Here is a 16,561-nt window from a genome sequence, read left to right as displayed (position 1 = left end):
TCATGATCAAGATGTGACTAGTTTTAAATGGCAAGCCATTGAACAAATCCCCCAAAAAACAAGGGGTGGAGATAGACTGTTTGCTTTATGCAGACAAGAAACCTACTGGATTTTTAAATTTAAAGGGACATTAAACACTTTGAGATGGTAATATAAAATGATAAATTGTATATAATAAAACAACTCTGCAATATACTTTCATTATTTATTTTGTCCTCTTTGCCTGTAATTCCATTCTGAAATTGTGAGCTTTTCAGTTCCTGTTAGAAATGGAAGTGCAGAACACTGTTAAATCCAGCACAACCATTGGCTACACACTCTAGTGACCTATTTATAACTGTCTCTAATTGGCCACAGCAGAGAAGGTAACACAAGTTACAACATGGCAGCTCCCAGTGTTTTATAGACACTAAAACTTTACACTTATTTTGTCACTTTTTAAACAACTAATGAAACTTTAAAAAATACATCTACATGTTACTCATGGACTAATATTTTCTTTGAATGTATCATTCTATCTAGCATGTATTTAGTGTTTAATGTCCCTTTAAGCGTTTGATGCCTGTAGGTTTCAACTCCGAGTACGATATAATCAACTGCTGGCACAAGTAGTCAGTGCCTGGTTCTTCTTTTCTTTTTCTCCTATTATTGTAAAATGTTTGGGATACAATCTAACTTTTATCCTAAACAGTTTAGGAGATTGGAGCCTAGGCCGTTCTATATGTATATATCTAATAGTTTTATCTTATACCTGTAAATTATCTTAGAGGAATGTGACTAGATCAATTTAACCTAGTTCTAGGGGTAGTTGCCTATGACTCTATACGGACCAATAATGGTTGCTGTAGATACTGTGCTTTAATTTGGGATGCCATTTTAGAATAGCCAACTATAGGATTATGGGATTTAGGGACAATACTGTTGAATGTGCCTTCAATTCATGTCTATGTATGCCTTTATCTGAATCTACTAATGGTTGTATACAGTGAGTTATGTATCCTATGTAGGTTTCCAAATGTTGATGGCAGACTGGCATATCTAGATATGCTCTCCCATATTCCTAGTTGAACTTGGAGAAGCTAATAGTTGTATCTAATAGTTTTATCTTATACCTGTAAATTATCTAAGAGGAATGTAATAAGATCAATTTAACCTAGTTCTAAGAGATGTCAGAATGGCATATCTAGATATGCTCTCCCATATCCCTAGATGAACTAGGAGGAGCTTGTCTCACCTAGATAGGACCTCTCAGGATGAGTGTCTATATTGTTATCAATTTATGATAACCATACTTGGATATATATAATTCATGCAATATCTGTAAAGTTACCTTGTAATATATTTAGACTGCATCCCCTTTTTCCAGCACAAATGGAGTTAACTTGTGTTTGTTTTTAACTAATTAGAATGTTTCCTTTCCTTTTTAAGGTATGAAACAGCTGTTTTAACTTATGTCTATGATTACGGTCTTCTGGACCGAAACCGGTCAGACTCTTTATTGGCTCCGTATTATGGATCCATTTTCATCACCTCCGTTTTTGCTTTTAACGATTTTCTAATAAAGTGAAGAATTACTTTTTTTTGTATGCTGGACTTTTTCCTCCTCTTTTTTTGTTGCTACTTTTTTTGTGGATTTTTTTGTGGATTACAGGGATCCGCTTTATTTAAAATGTCCTGCCTAACTCCTTTCACAGCCATGACAGCTTATGCACTTCCACCCTATGTAATCTTTCTCTAATTGGCAGAGAACTATAGTTCCGGATTTGTTTGTTTGAATCCTTCTTCCGGTCACATTGTTCCTCATCGTACACAGGATGAACAGCGTTTAGCAAGGAGCTGCTCCGGAGCGCTGCAACAGTAAGGCTGTGAACCAACCCAATCAGGATTGAAGGACCAATGTTCCCAGACGTTGCCAGTTCACAGTGAGGGTGAGGTGAAAGAGATACTATAACTGCAGGTCGCTAATGCTGCTTTATACATATATCCTTACATTGTATCTGTGTATGGTGCAGTAGTGTGGAGGAGGATATAGCAGTGTGCGGATAAGTGTAGCAGGCATTGAAAGCTGAAGTTTATCCAGTCTCACCCTCACTGTATTTGTGATATACAACGTTTGGAAGGGTTCCTCATACCGGACTTTGGTGTCTAAGTATAAATATAATATAATATTCTATTTGCCACAGTATTGCATACCTTTTGCTCACACATTTTGCCTGTTCATCTCTTTCTTTTTTTTTTTTTTATATATTATTCTGATGTTAATAATTGCTCTAAAGTGAAGGTCAATTTTGATGAATAAGTGCCAGGTTTTTAATAATCCTATTAAAAACAGGGGCACTTTAAATCATCAAAATTGACATTTCTCTGTTTTCTTCAAAAACTTACCTTTTAATCCTTGCAGCTGCTCCAGCACTTCCGCAGCCGTCTTTGCGGGTCCAAAATGATGAATCCGGCTTCCTCCAATCACGGCGTTGCATCAGGCCAAGATTCCCCCGGGGGGGGGGGGGGAGCCATGATTGGATGAAGCCAGATTCGTCATTTCTTACGTCTGCAGAGGCTTCCAAAGGCCGTGGGAATCGCTGGAGCGGCTGCCAGAATAAAAAGGTAAGTTTTTGAAGAAAAAGAGGGAAATGTCAATTTTGATGAATTAAAGTGCTCTTGTTTTTAATAGGATTATTAAAAACAGGGCACTAATTAATCAAAATTAACCTTCACTTTAAATAATGTATGTTAGCTGAATGTAATGCTGCACCGTTTTCCTTAAAGGGGCATGAAACACATATGCTAAATCACTTGAAAGTGATGCAGCATTACTGTAAAAAAGCTGACATGAAAATATCACCTGAACATCTCTATGTAAAAAGAGAAGATATTTTACCTCACAATTTCTCCAGTTCACCAGAGTAAGTGCTCTGTGAACAGTTATACTTCAACTGCTGTCCAGCTGCAAGATGAAAAAAAAAAAAAAAAAAAAAAAAAAAAGCCATGCATTACTTTGCTGTGATCTCATAAGATTTCACTGAAATCTCATGAGATTTCACAGTAAACTTCCTTAAACTGAATAGCAAAATAACAGGACTGTGCCTGCACATGCCAGATGCACACTCCCTTGGAAGTCATGGGACTAGCATTCTTATAGGTTGCTCAAAGTATCTTTACAGTGGGGTGTGAATACTTAGGAAATTTTGAGGTAAATATCTTCCTTTTTTACATAGAGATGTTCAGGTGATATTTTCTAGTCAGCTTTTTACAGCTATGCTGCATCAATTTCAAGTGCTTCAACCTTTGAGTATCATGTCAGTTTAAGGGTTATTCCCACTTTTTGTTTTACCTAATGGGATTATAGCATTTGCCTATAAGGGGGAATTGCAGGGAGGAGTGTCTAATGAACTACAGTATTAAAGGGTCATGAAACCCCAAAAATGTATTTCATGATTCAGATACAGAATACCACTTTAAACAACTTTCTAATTTACTTCTATTATCTAATTTGCTTCATTCTCTTGGTATAATTTGTTGAAGGAGCAGCAATGCACTACTGGTTTCTAGCTGAACACATGGGTGAGCCAATGACAATTAGTAAATATATGCAGCCACCAATCAGGAGCTGGAACCTAGGTTCTTTGCTGCTCCTGAGCTTACCTAGATAAACCTTACAGCAAAGGATAACAATAAAAGAAAAGAAATTAAATAATAGAAGTAAATTGGAAAGTTATTTAAAATTGTTTTCTCTATCTTAACCATGAAAGAAAAATTTTGGGTTTCATGTCCCTTTAAGTTCCCTTAAGAATCAATAGCTGTAGGCCTTTTCTTCTAAGGATATCAGTCAGCGATTGAATTGCCTTGGCTATGTGTGTAACAATGATGCATTACAGGGCATATGCACCATATATGTGGCTTTGCACGTTCTCATTGACAGCCTTCAAAACATTTGTGAAATGATCAGGTGCATCTGCTTTAGTCTATGTGGCGTTACATACCATCTGGTTAAGATCTTGCAATTTTCTCAACTAATAAGAACATGGAGGAGGAAACAGTGCTAAAGGAGATTTGGTGGCAGGTGGCAATGTTTATTTAGTCATTAAACCCTAGACAGGCATAAAATTATTTTACATAGCTCCCTTCAGCTGTAAATGATCCAATAAATCTGGTGAAAATGATGACTTGTATTGCATAGTTTCTCAAAAGTTATCAATGATCTCATATTGAGTTTATGCTTCTACAATGTTTAATGATATATATGGAAGTTAAAATGTGTTCCATATAGCAGCTTTGGTTAATTTGGAACAGAAAGGTTCTGTATTTTATGGCTGTCATGTTAGAGACTTACAGGAGTTCCATAAGATTCTTGTTATGATCACCATTGTGATAATTCTGTGGGAGAAAAAAAAAAGAGGTTTCATGTGATTTAAGGGGTGTACTGAAGATTGAATACCATTATGTAGCACAGTGTTATCTATATGAAATATGTGAACTAACACCCTCTAGTGATGAAAAACTGTTTCAATGCAATCTGATAGAGGTGGGCTTCAAGGTCTAATAAATTAGCATATGAACCTCCTAGGTTAAGCTTTCAACTAAGAATACCAAGAGAACAAAGCAAAATTGGTGATAAAAGTAAATTGGAAAATTGTTTAACATTGCATGCTCTATCTGAATAATGAAAGTTTATTTTGGCCTAGACTGTCCCTTTAAAGCAGAGCTTTTGCAAGTAGGGTTGCCACCCGTCCCTTAAAATACAGAACACTTATAAGTTACACATGCTGCAGGGTGTGCAGGGAGGAACATGAATAGTGCTGTCCAGAAACACAATACATGTTCCTCCCTGCACACCCTGCAGCATGTGTAACTCATAAGTATCCAGAAAAACATGGCTGAGGTGGCAACCCTATTTGCAAGGATTGTTTGACTTCTAAGCTGAAGACACCTGACCATTACCCTTACTACTTGACCACAGTGTCACTTACCTCATACCAGGAAAGTATGTGTCTGTATTTTACAATCAGTAAAGTTTGCCACTGGCAAACACATACAACTAAGTAAAAATACAGCAAACATTTTTGAGAATGAGTAAAGTTTTCAAGTTAGGCTCAGCTAAAGTGAATATTATTTTTATCATAATATATTAATGTTATTATGCAAATACGTGTTTACAATACATATTTATACTGTTCAGTTGTTGAAAGCAGGACTTTGTGATATTATAGTGTAATATTATTATCTACACAAAAAATGTATAATTTATGGAATTGCTACCAAGAATGACTATTTTTTTTATCATTTATTAGAAAAGGGACATATTTTATAATGCAGACTAGATGAGTATGGGGATACACAGTACAGTACAAATGTATACAGGAAGAGAATGGGCGTGCCCTGGAGAGCACACAATCTAGCGGTGTATAAGCTGCAGCAATAGATAAATGTCAGGTATGAAGGTAAAAATGTATTTGTGGAGTACAATAATGAGCTTGATTGGTGGGGTACTTGATACTTTTCTCTAACTATGGGCTTGATCACAATCTATCGTAAGCAGTGTTTTTGGATCTTTTTTGGGCCCAGAAATGCTACTTTTCAATTGGGCTCAATCACAATAGCTGATTTTTGGTGTTGGAAAAGGCTTTAGAGATCAAAAAAGGGCCCGGAAATTACCATCCCTTTTCTGGTCACTTTTCAACAGGTTTTCAAAACCATTTTTGACTTATGAAATTCATCACCTGTAGGCACTTGATAATGATAAGTCCCATCTGGAGGGCTTTTCTGACATATTCTAGACTATTTCACGGCTATTTACAAACAGTCTATTTGCTTTCACAGTTGCTAAACACTCAGAAATTGCCACTTGAGAGAATATAGAAGTTTGTTAACATACATGATGATTAAGGCTCTTTTCATCCCTGTTGGAGAGGCTGTATACAGTCAACAGGAACATATACATATTAGGGATGGGCGAATGTTTCGCAACATTCGAAAAACGGCACGAATTTTAACACATTCGTTCGTTCGAATCGAATTTCAAATGTTTACATAACATTCTAACATTCGATTTTCGAATGTTCGGTTTCGAATTTTACGATTACATTCGAAAATATTCTTTTCGAAAAATTCGAATTTAGATTGTAATAGTATTTCTAATGCTTTTTCTTTAAATGTAATATTCGAATTATGCAATATTCGAATTTGAAAAAATTTGAATTTAGATTGTAATAGTATTTCTAATGCTTTTTCTTTAAATGTAATATTCGAATTATGCAATACATGTATGTTCGAAAAATTAGAATTTAGATTGTAATAGTATTTCTAATGCTTTTTCTTAAAATGTAATATTTGAATTATGCAATATTCGAATAAGAAAAATTCGAATTTATATTCGAATTAGAAAAATTCAAATTTATATGTTTGTAATAGTATTTCTAATGCTTTCTTTAAATGTAATATTCGAATTATGCAATATTCTATATGGAAACATTCAAAATTATATATTTGTATCTATTATGTATCAATTTACTAGATTCCCGCCCTACCACATGAACTATTGAACTTCTGAATAGTATTTGTTAAATAGAATGTTAAATTCGAAATTTCGAATGTGGACATTCGATATAATTATAAACATTTGAATTCGAAAGTGACATTTGAAAACTGTAAATAATATTCGATTTTCGAATTTTTAAGAATATTCCTTCTTATCGACATTCGGATTTAGAATTCGAATTTCGGTAATAACATTAGTTCTACATTCGAAATTAGAAAATGTACACATTCACTCCATCCCTAATACATATGTAGATGTGATGACTACGTGATATCATGTACAGCTAAAGGGATTTTCAGGAAAACTCACAACTTCAACAGCTACATATTGTATTATATTTCAATTTTAATATTTGATTGTAACTCATTCACTATGTCATGATTGCAACTAACAGTTCAGGCGTTATTAAAATCATGTTTTTATAGGAGATCACTTAGTTGCGGCTCTCATAGTTAACTAAACACAATCCGTTTCCATCCGCAACACTTCTAACCCATCTAAATGAATCTTTTAGGTTGTTTGTACGGGCAGACTTTTTTTTCTATCACCATATGGTTACTTTGCAAATTCATAAGGATTGTTTTAAACAAGACTTATTTCTATAGTTTGTCAAAGGTCCATTTCCATTTTGGTGTGAGCTGTAAATACAATGACAACTGTGTTTCTATGCAAAACACAAAACATTTTTTTTTACAGTATTTAAACTTTAAAAAAACCCCTGTAAATTATGACCAGGGATAGGCACAGACATAGGCTGTGGCGGACATTTTCCCAAAGTACAGACCTTAGTGAAGGACACCAAGGTACATTTGACATTAAAAACATTTTATAGTGCTGGGTGTTATTATACTGATGCAGATACCACTGACCCTATAACCAGCCCTCCTCTGGCTATACCCATGTGCCAGTGTCACTACTGTGTCATTATTTAGTGCTGGGTGTTATTATACTGATGCAGATACCACTGACCCTATAACCAGCCCTCCTCTGGCTATACCCATGTGCCAGTGTCACTACTGTGTCATTATTTAGTGCTGGGTGTTATTATACTGATGCAGATACCACTGATTCTATAACCAGCCCTCCTCTGGCTATACCCATGTATCAGTGTCACTACTGTGTCATTATATAGTGCTTGGTGTTATTATACTGATGCAGATACCACTGACCCTATAACCAGCCCTCCTCTGGCTATACCCATGTGCCAGTGTCACTACTGTGTCATTATTTAGTGCTGGGTGTTATTATACTGATGCAGATACCACTGACCCTATAACCAGCCCTCCTCTGGCTATACCCATGTGCCAGTGTCACTACTGTGTCATTATTTAGTGCTGGGTGTTATTATACTGATGCAGATACCACTGACCCTATAACCAGCCCTCCTCTGGCTATACCCATGTGCCAGTGTCACTACTGTGTCATTATTTAGTGCTGGGTGTTATTATACTGATGCAGATACCACTGATTCTATAACCAGCCCTCCTCTGGCTATACCCATGTATCAGTGTCACTACTGTGTCATTATATAGTGCTTGGTGTTATTATACTGATGCAGATACCACTGACCCTATAACCAGCCCTCCTCTGGCTATACCCATGTGCCAGTGTCACTACTGTGTCATTATTTAGTGCTGGGTGTTATTATACTGATGCAGATACCACTGATCCTATAACCAGCCCTCTTCTGGCTATACCCAAGTGCCAGTGTCACTACTGTGTCATTATATAGCGCTGGGTGTTATTATACTGATGCAGATACCACTGATCCTATAACCAGCCCTCCTCTGGCTATACCCAAGTGCCAGTGTCACTACTGTGTCATTATATAGTGCTTGGTGTTATTATACTGATGCAGATACCACTGACCCTATAACCAGCCCTCCTCTGGCTATACCCATGAGCCAGTGTCACTACTGTGTCATTATATAGTGCTGGGTGTTATTATACTGATGCAGATACCACTGATCCTATAACCAGCCCTCCTCTGGCTATACCCAAGTGCCAGTGTCACTACTGTGTCATTATATAGTGCTTGGTGTTATTATACTGATGCAGATACCACTGACCCTATAACCAGCCCTCCTCTGGCTATACCCATGTGCCAGTGTCACTACTGTGTCATTATATAGTGCTTGGTGTTATTATACTGATGCAGATACCACTTATCCTATAACCAGCCCTCCTCTGGCTATACGCATGAGCCAGTGTCACTACTGTGTCATTATATAGTGCTGGGTGTTATTATACTGATGCAGATACCACTGACCCTATAACCAGCCCTCCTCTGGCTATACGCATGAGCCAGTGTCACTACTGTGTCATTATATAGTGCTGGGTGTTATTATACTGATGCAGATACCACTGACCCTATAACCAGCCCTCCTCTGGCTATACCCATGTGCCAGTGTCACTACTGTGTCATTATATAGTGCTGGGTGTTATTATACTGATGCAGATACCACTGATCCTATAACCAGCCCTCCTCTGGCTATACGCATGAGCCAGTGTCACTACTGTGTCATTATATAGTGCTGGGTGTTATTATACTGATGCAGATACCACTGACCCTATAACCAGCCCTCCTCTGGCTATACCCATGTGCCAGTGTCACTACTGTGTCATTATATAGTGCTGGGTGTTATTATACTGATGCAGATACCACTGATTCTATAACAGCCCTCCTCTGGCTATACCCATGAGCCAGTGTCACTACTGTGTCATTATATAGCGCTGGGTGTTATTATACTGATGCAGATACCACTGATTCTATAACAGCCCTCCTCTGGCTATACCCATGAGCCAGTGTCACTACTGTGTCATTATATAGTGCTGGGTGTTATTATACTGATGCAGATACCACTGATCCTATAACCAGCCCTCTTCTGGCTATACCCATGAGCCAGTGTCACTACTGTGTCATTATATAGTGCTCAGCGTTATTATACTGATGCAGATACCACTGACCCTATAACCAGCCCTCCTCTGGCTATACCCATGAGCCAGTGTCACTACTGTGTCATTATATAGTGCTGGGTGTTATTATACTGATGCAGATACCACTGACCCTATAACCAGCCCTCCTCTGGCTATACGCATGTGCCAGTGTCACTACTGTGTCATTATATAGTGCTGGGTGGTATTATACTGATGCAGATACCACTGATCCTATAACCAGCCCTCCTCTGGCTATACCCATGAGCCAGTGTCACTACTGTGTCATTATATAGTGCTGGGTGTTATTATACTGATGCAGATACCACTGATCCTATAACCAGCCCTCCTCTGGCTATACCCATGTGCCAGTGTCACTACTGTGTCATTATACAGTGCTGGGTGTTATTATACTGATGCAGATACCATTGATCCTATAACCAGCCCTCCTCTGGCTATATGCATGTGCCAGTGTCACTACTGTGTCATTATATAGTGCTGGGTGTTATTATACTGATGCAGATACCACTGATCCTATAACCAGCCCTCCTCTGGCTATACCCATGAGCCAGTGTCACTACTGTGTCATTATATAGTGCTTGGTGTTATTATACTGATGCAGATACCACTTATCCTATAACCAGCCCTCCTCTGGCTATACGCATGTGCCAGTGTCACTACTGTGTCATTATATAGCGCTGGGTGTTATTATACTGATGCAGATACCTCTGACCCTATAACCAGCCCTCCTCTGGCTATACCCATGAGCCAGTGTCACTACTGTGTCATTATATAGTGCTTGGTGTTATTATACTGATGCAGATACCACTTATCCTATAACCAGCCCTCCTCTGGCTATACGCATGTGCCAGTGTCACTACTGTGTCATTATATAGCGCTGGGTGTTATTATACTGATGCAGATACAACTGATCATATAACCAGCCCTCCTCTGGCTATACCCATGAGCCAGTGTCACTACTGTGTCATTATATAGTGCTGGGTGCTATTATACTGATGCAGATACCACTGATCCTATAACCAGCCCTCCTCTGGCTATATCCATGAGCCAGTGTCACTACTGTGTCATTATATAGCGCTGGGTGTTATTATACTGATGCAGATACCACTGACCCTATAACCAGCCCTTGCCTAGCTATACGCATGTGCCAGTGTCACTACTGTGTCTTCGTATAGTGCTGGGTGTTATTATGCTGATGCAGATACCACTGATCCTATAACCAGCCCTCCTCTGGCTATACGCATGTGCCAGTGTCACTACTGTGTCATTATATAGTGCTGGGTGTTATTATACTGATGCAGATACCACTGACCCTATAACCAGCCCTCCTCTGGCTATATGCATGTGCCAGTGTCACTACTGTGTCATTATACAGTGCTGGGTGTTATTATACTGATGCAGATACCACTGATTCTATAACAGCCCTCCTCTGGCTATATGCATGTGCCAGTGTCACTACTGTGTCATTATATAGTGCTGGGTGTTATTATACTGATGCAGATACCACTGACCCTATAACCAGCCCTCCTCTGGCTATACGCATGTGCCAGTGTCACTACTGTGTCATTATATAATGCTGGGTGTTATTATACTGATGCAGATACCACTGATCCTATAACCAGCCCTCCTCTGGCTATACGCATGTGCCAGTGTCACTACTGTGTCCTTATATAGCGCTGGGTGTTATTATACTGATGCAGATACCACTGATCCTATAACCAGCCCTCTTCTGGCTATACCCATGAGCCAGTGTCACTACTGTGTCATTATATAGTGCTCAGCGTTATTATACTGATGCAGATACCACTGACCCTATAACCAGCCCTCCTCTGGCTATACCCATGAGCCAGTGTCACTACTGTGTCATTATATAGTGCTGGGTGTTATTATACTGATGCAGATACCACTGACCCTATAACCAGCCCTCCTCTGGCTATACGCATGTGCCAGTGTCACTACTGTGTCATTATATAGTGCTGGGTGGTATTATACTGATGCAGATACCACTGATCCTATAACCAGCCCTCCTCTGGCTATACCCATGAGCCAGTGTCACTACTGTGTCATTATATAGTGCTGGGTGTTATTATACTGATGCAGATACCACTGATCCTATAACCAGCCCTCCTCTGGCTATACCCATGTGCCAGTGTCACTACTGTGTCATTATACAGTGCTGGGTGTTATTATACTGATGCAGATACCATTGATCCTATAACCAGCCCTCCTCTGGCTATATGCATGTGCCAGTGTCACTACTGTGTCATTATATAGTGCTGGGTGTTATTATACTGATGCAGATACCACTGATCCTATAACCAGCCCTCCTCTGGCTATACCCATGAGCCAGTGTCACTACTGTGTCATTATATAGTGCTTGGTGTTATTATACTGATGCAGATACCACTTATCCTATAACCAGCCCTCCTCTGGCTATACGCATGTGCCAGTGTCACTACTGTGTCATTATATAGCGCTGGGTGTTATTATACTGATGCAGATACCTCTGACCCTATAACCAGCCCTCCTCTGGCTATACCCATGAGCCAGTGTCACTACTGTGTCATTATATAGTGCTTGGTGTTATTATACTGATGCAGATACCACTTATCCTATAACCAGCCCTCCTCTGGCTATACGCATGTGCCAGTGTCACTACTGTGTCATTATATAGCGCTGGGTGTTATTATACTGATGCAGATACAACTGATCATATAACCAGCCCTCCTCTGGCTATACCCATGAGCCAGTGTCACTACTGTGTCATTATATAGTGCTGGGTGCTATTATACTGATGCAGATACCACTGATCCTATAACCAGCCCTCCTCTGGCTATATCCATGAGCCAGTGTCACTACTGTGTCATTATATAGCGCTGGGTGTTATTATACTGATGCAGATACCACTGACCCTATAACCAGCCCTTGCCTAGCTATACGCATGTGCCAGTGTCACTACTGTGTCTTCGTATAGTGCTGGGTGTTATTATGCTGATGCAGATACCACTGATCCTATAACCAGCCCTCCTCTGGCTATACGCATGTGCCAGTGTCACTACTGTGTCATTATTTAGTGCTGGGTGTTATTATACTGATGCAGATACCACTGACCCTATAACCAGCCCTCCTCTGGCTATATGCATGTGCCAGTGTCACTACTGTGTCATTATACAGTGCTGGGTGTTATTATACTGATGCAGATACCACTGATTCTATAACAGCCCTCCTCTGGCTATATGCATGTGCCAGTGTCACTACTGTGTCATTATATAGTGCTGGGTGTTATTATACTGATGCAGATACCACTGACCCTATAACCAGCCCTCCTCTGGCTATACGCATGTGCCAGTGTCACTACTGTGTCATTATATAATGCTGGGTGTTATTATACTGATGCAGATACCACTGATCCTATAACCAGCCCTCCTCTGGCTATACGCATGTGCCAGTGTCACTACTGTGTCCTTATATAGCGCTGGGTGTTATTATACTGATGCAGATACCACTGATCCTATAACCAGCCCTCCTCTGGCTATACGCATGTGTTAGTGTCACTATTGTGTCATTATATAGTGTTGGGTGTTATTATACTGATGCAGATACCACTGACCCTATTACCAGCCCTCCTCTGGCTATACCCATGTGCCAGTGTCACTACTGTGTCATTATATAGTGCTGGGTGTTATTATACTGATGCAGATACCACTGACCCTATAACCAGCCCTCCTCTGGCTATACGCATGTGCCAGTGTCACTACTGTGTCATTATACAGTGCTGGGTGTTATTATACTGATACAGATACCACTGACCCTATTACCAGCCCTCCTCTGGCTATACGCATGTGCCAGTGTCACTACTGTGTCATTATATAGCGCCGGGTGTTATACTGATGCAGATACCACTGATCCTATAACCAGCCCTTGCCTAGCTATACGCATTTGCCAGTGTCACTGCTGTGTCTTTGTATAGAGCTGGGTGTTATATAGATGCAGATACTAGATTGTAAGTTCCCACGGGAATTGGGCCCTCGATTCCTCCTGTTTGTGTTTGTAAATTATGTCCTGTCTCTTAGTCTTAGAAGTTTTATACTATTGTTTTATTTAAATGATCTGTATCCATGGACAGCGCTGCGGAATATGATGGCGCTTCATAAATAAAGTATAATAATAATAATAATAATAATACACATCCAGTATTTCACTCAGGCTTTAGTTATTCCATAACTAGGGTTGCCACCTCAGCCATGTTTTCCTGGACACTTATGAGTTATACATGCTGCAGGGTGTGCAGGTAGGAACATGAATTCCAACACTAAACAGCACACAAATAGTGACACTGAGCAGCACTATTCATTTTGCTCCCTGCACACCCTGCAGCATGTATAACTCATAAGTTTCCAGGAAAACATGGCCAAGGTGGCAACCCTATCCATAACTTATCACCCAATATGGCTAGCAGTCTCTTGACAAGCAACTAACTTTATTCACACTACATATTTTTTTTTATTCAGAAAAAAAAGAAGGTTGTGGCGGACACTGCAAGGGCTAGTCACAGACACCAGTGTCCGTGTACAGACACCTTGCCTATCCCTGAGCATGGCCCCGCTGCCTTGCTACTTTATGTCTTTTTAAGAGACCCTTAGATGAGATCCTGCATTTGATTGTAAACAGTTTTTTTTTATAAGGGACGAGCCTTCATACAAATTACATTCAAACTTGTAATCTGGAACCAGCATTTGTGACCCTCAATTCAATAATGTATGCACTGTTGCGATTTTTGTTTTTTAATTATTTAAAACAAATAAACTAAATATTGAAAGAACGATAGGCAGTAAAAAATTATTTTTTTTATTTAATTAAAAACCCTAATGAAATTGTTCTGAAAAAATCATGGTTTATGGAAACATTTAAATTTGTATTGAGATTAGGCAGGAAAAAACACAGTAGAAATGTTGAAGGGACACTCAATCAAAATTAAACTTTCATCATTCAGATAGAGCATGCCATTTTAAACAACTTTACAATTTACTTCCATTAAATAAATGTACACAGTCTTTTTATATTTAAACTTTTTGAGTCACCAGCTCCTACTGAGCATGTGCAAGAATAAGTGTGTATGCATTTGTGAATGGCTGATAGCTGTCACATGGTACGTGTATGCATTTGTGATTGGCTGATGGCTGTCACATAGTACAGGGGGAGTGGAAAAAGACATAACTTTTAAAATTGTCAGAAAACAAAATCTACTACGTACTCATTTGAAGTTCAGACTAAGTGCTATTGCATTGTTATCTTGCATTTGTTGATTATGCAAATCTACTGTGTTGACTGGTCCTTTAACTACACTGCACATGCAAGAAATATTGTGCATTGATGCTCCTAAGCCTATCTAGGTATGCTTTTAAAAAAAAAAGGAATTCCAAAATAATGAAGAAAATTTAAAAACATTAAAGGGAAAAGTATATGAAAATTGTATGCTCTGTCTAAACCATGAAAGTTTAATCTCAGGTTTTATGTCTAAGTGGACATTCTGATGCAAACATGGCATGTTCTAATTAACTAGTGCACGTGACATCTGTATTACTGACCCTGAATAACAATGTATTTAAAGGAACATGAAACCACATTTCTTTTTTTCTTGATTTAGACAGAGCATGCAATTTTTAAAAAGTTTGCAATTTGTTATCAAATATGCTTTGCTCTTGTAGTGTTCTTTGTTGAAGAGATACTTAAGTAGGTAAAGTGCATGTTTGAAGCACTGCATGCAGCAAAAAGTGCTGCCATCTAGTGCTCTTGCCAATGTATAACATACAGGCAAAACTGCTACCATATAGCGTTGCAGACACATGCATGCTCCTGAGCCTAGCATTGTTGTGTAAAGAAATAGATATGTCCCAGAAATTAAGGTACTCACACTGGTGCTGTAAGCGCATGCTAGAGCTTCTCGGTTGTCCAGCAAACTAAATACCTACACTCCAGATACTGATACTCCTCTTGAGTGTCGGATGAATATAAAATAATGTTGCAAAACACAGCAAGTTGAATAAGAATAAAACTTAAATAAAACCAATTAAAATCTGGGAGGGTTTTTTTTTGTTTACGCTCCTGAGGTTACCTCCCTATTTTTCAACAAAAGATATCAAGAAGATGAAGAAAATTTCATAATAGAAGTAAATTGTAAAGTTGCTTAAAATTGGGGGCTGTATTTGAACCATGAAATAAGAATATGCGGTTTTGTGTCCCTTTAAACCCTCTAAAGGTAAGCACATATGTAAAATACCATGTGGGAGCTGCAAACCATGCAGGACACAGGCAATCAGGAGCAGTATCGTTTTTGCATTAAAATGTTACTTTTACTAATAAAGATGGCACTGATTGTAATGGATTGCCATAGAGAAGGAAGACACAACAAAACATGTTGATTCCAAAGTTTTTCCACTTCAGACTCTGATAGGTTTGAATGGGGCCCTATATTTCTTCCCTGTGCAATTAGAGAAGTTCCTCACAGAAAATGTCTCAATCATTTGCCTAATGCACATCCATCTGTTCCACTCCTAAAAACTGGTTTTCCAGTTATTATTTTGCTTTTTATTGTTATCGTTTGGCAACTTTCAATCATCATAATACTTTTTATAACTGTAAAACACTTTGATTCCCATTGTGAGAAAAGCACTATAGATGATATTACATCGTATTTCTGACTTTGTTTCCAGCATTTTTCTCAAATTCCACTTAAAAGAAAACCATACATACTCTAATTTAATATCTCACCTTCTCTGTTTAAATGAGGTGTATTTTTCATGGCTTGAATGTTGCAAGATAATAAAGAAAGTGAAATGAGACTATATGCACAACTTCATCTCAATTGATCCCTTAGGCTACAAGTGATGCATATTTTAACCAAACACCTTCTTCCGTTGCAGAGAACATACTTTTCTCGAAATAGATTTTTGCATGAAGAGAAATATTTTAATGCTGCTAAAATATACTATTTGTACACAGTGAAAAAACTTACTATCAGGCAAATATTCCACCGGAATGTTTTAACATCTTTCACAAATATGAGTATCA

Source organism: Bombina bombina, chromosome 3 (genome assembly GCF_027579735.1).
Source record: "Bombina bombina isolate aBomBom1 chromosome 3, aBomBom1.pri, whole genome shotgun sequence".
Lineage (NCBI taxonomy): Eukaryota > Metazoa > Chordata > Amphibia > Anura > Bombinatoridae > Bombina > Bombina bombina.
Note: the sequence above shows the minus strand (reverse complement) of the source record.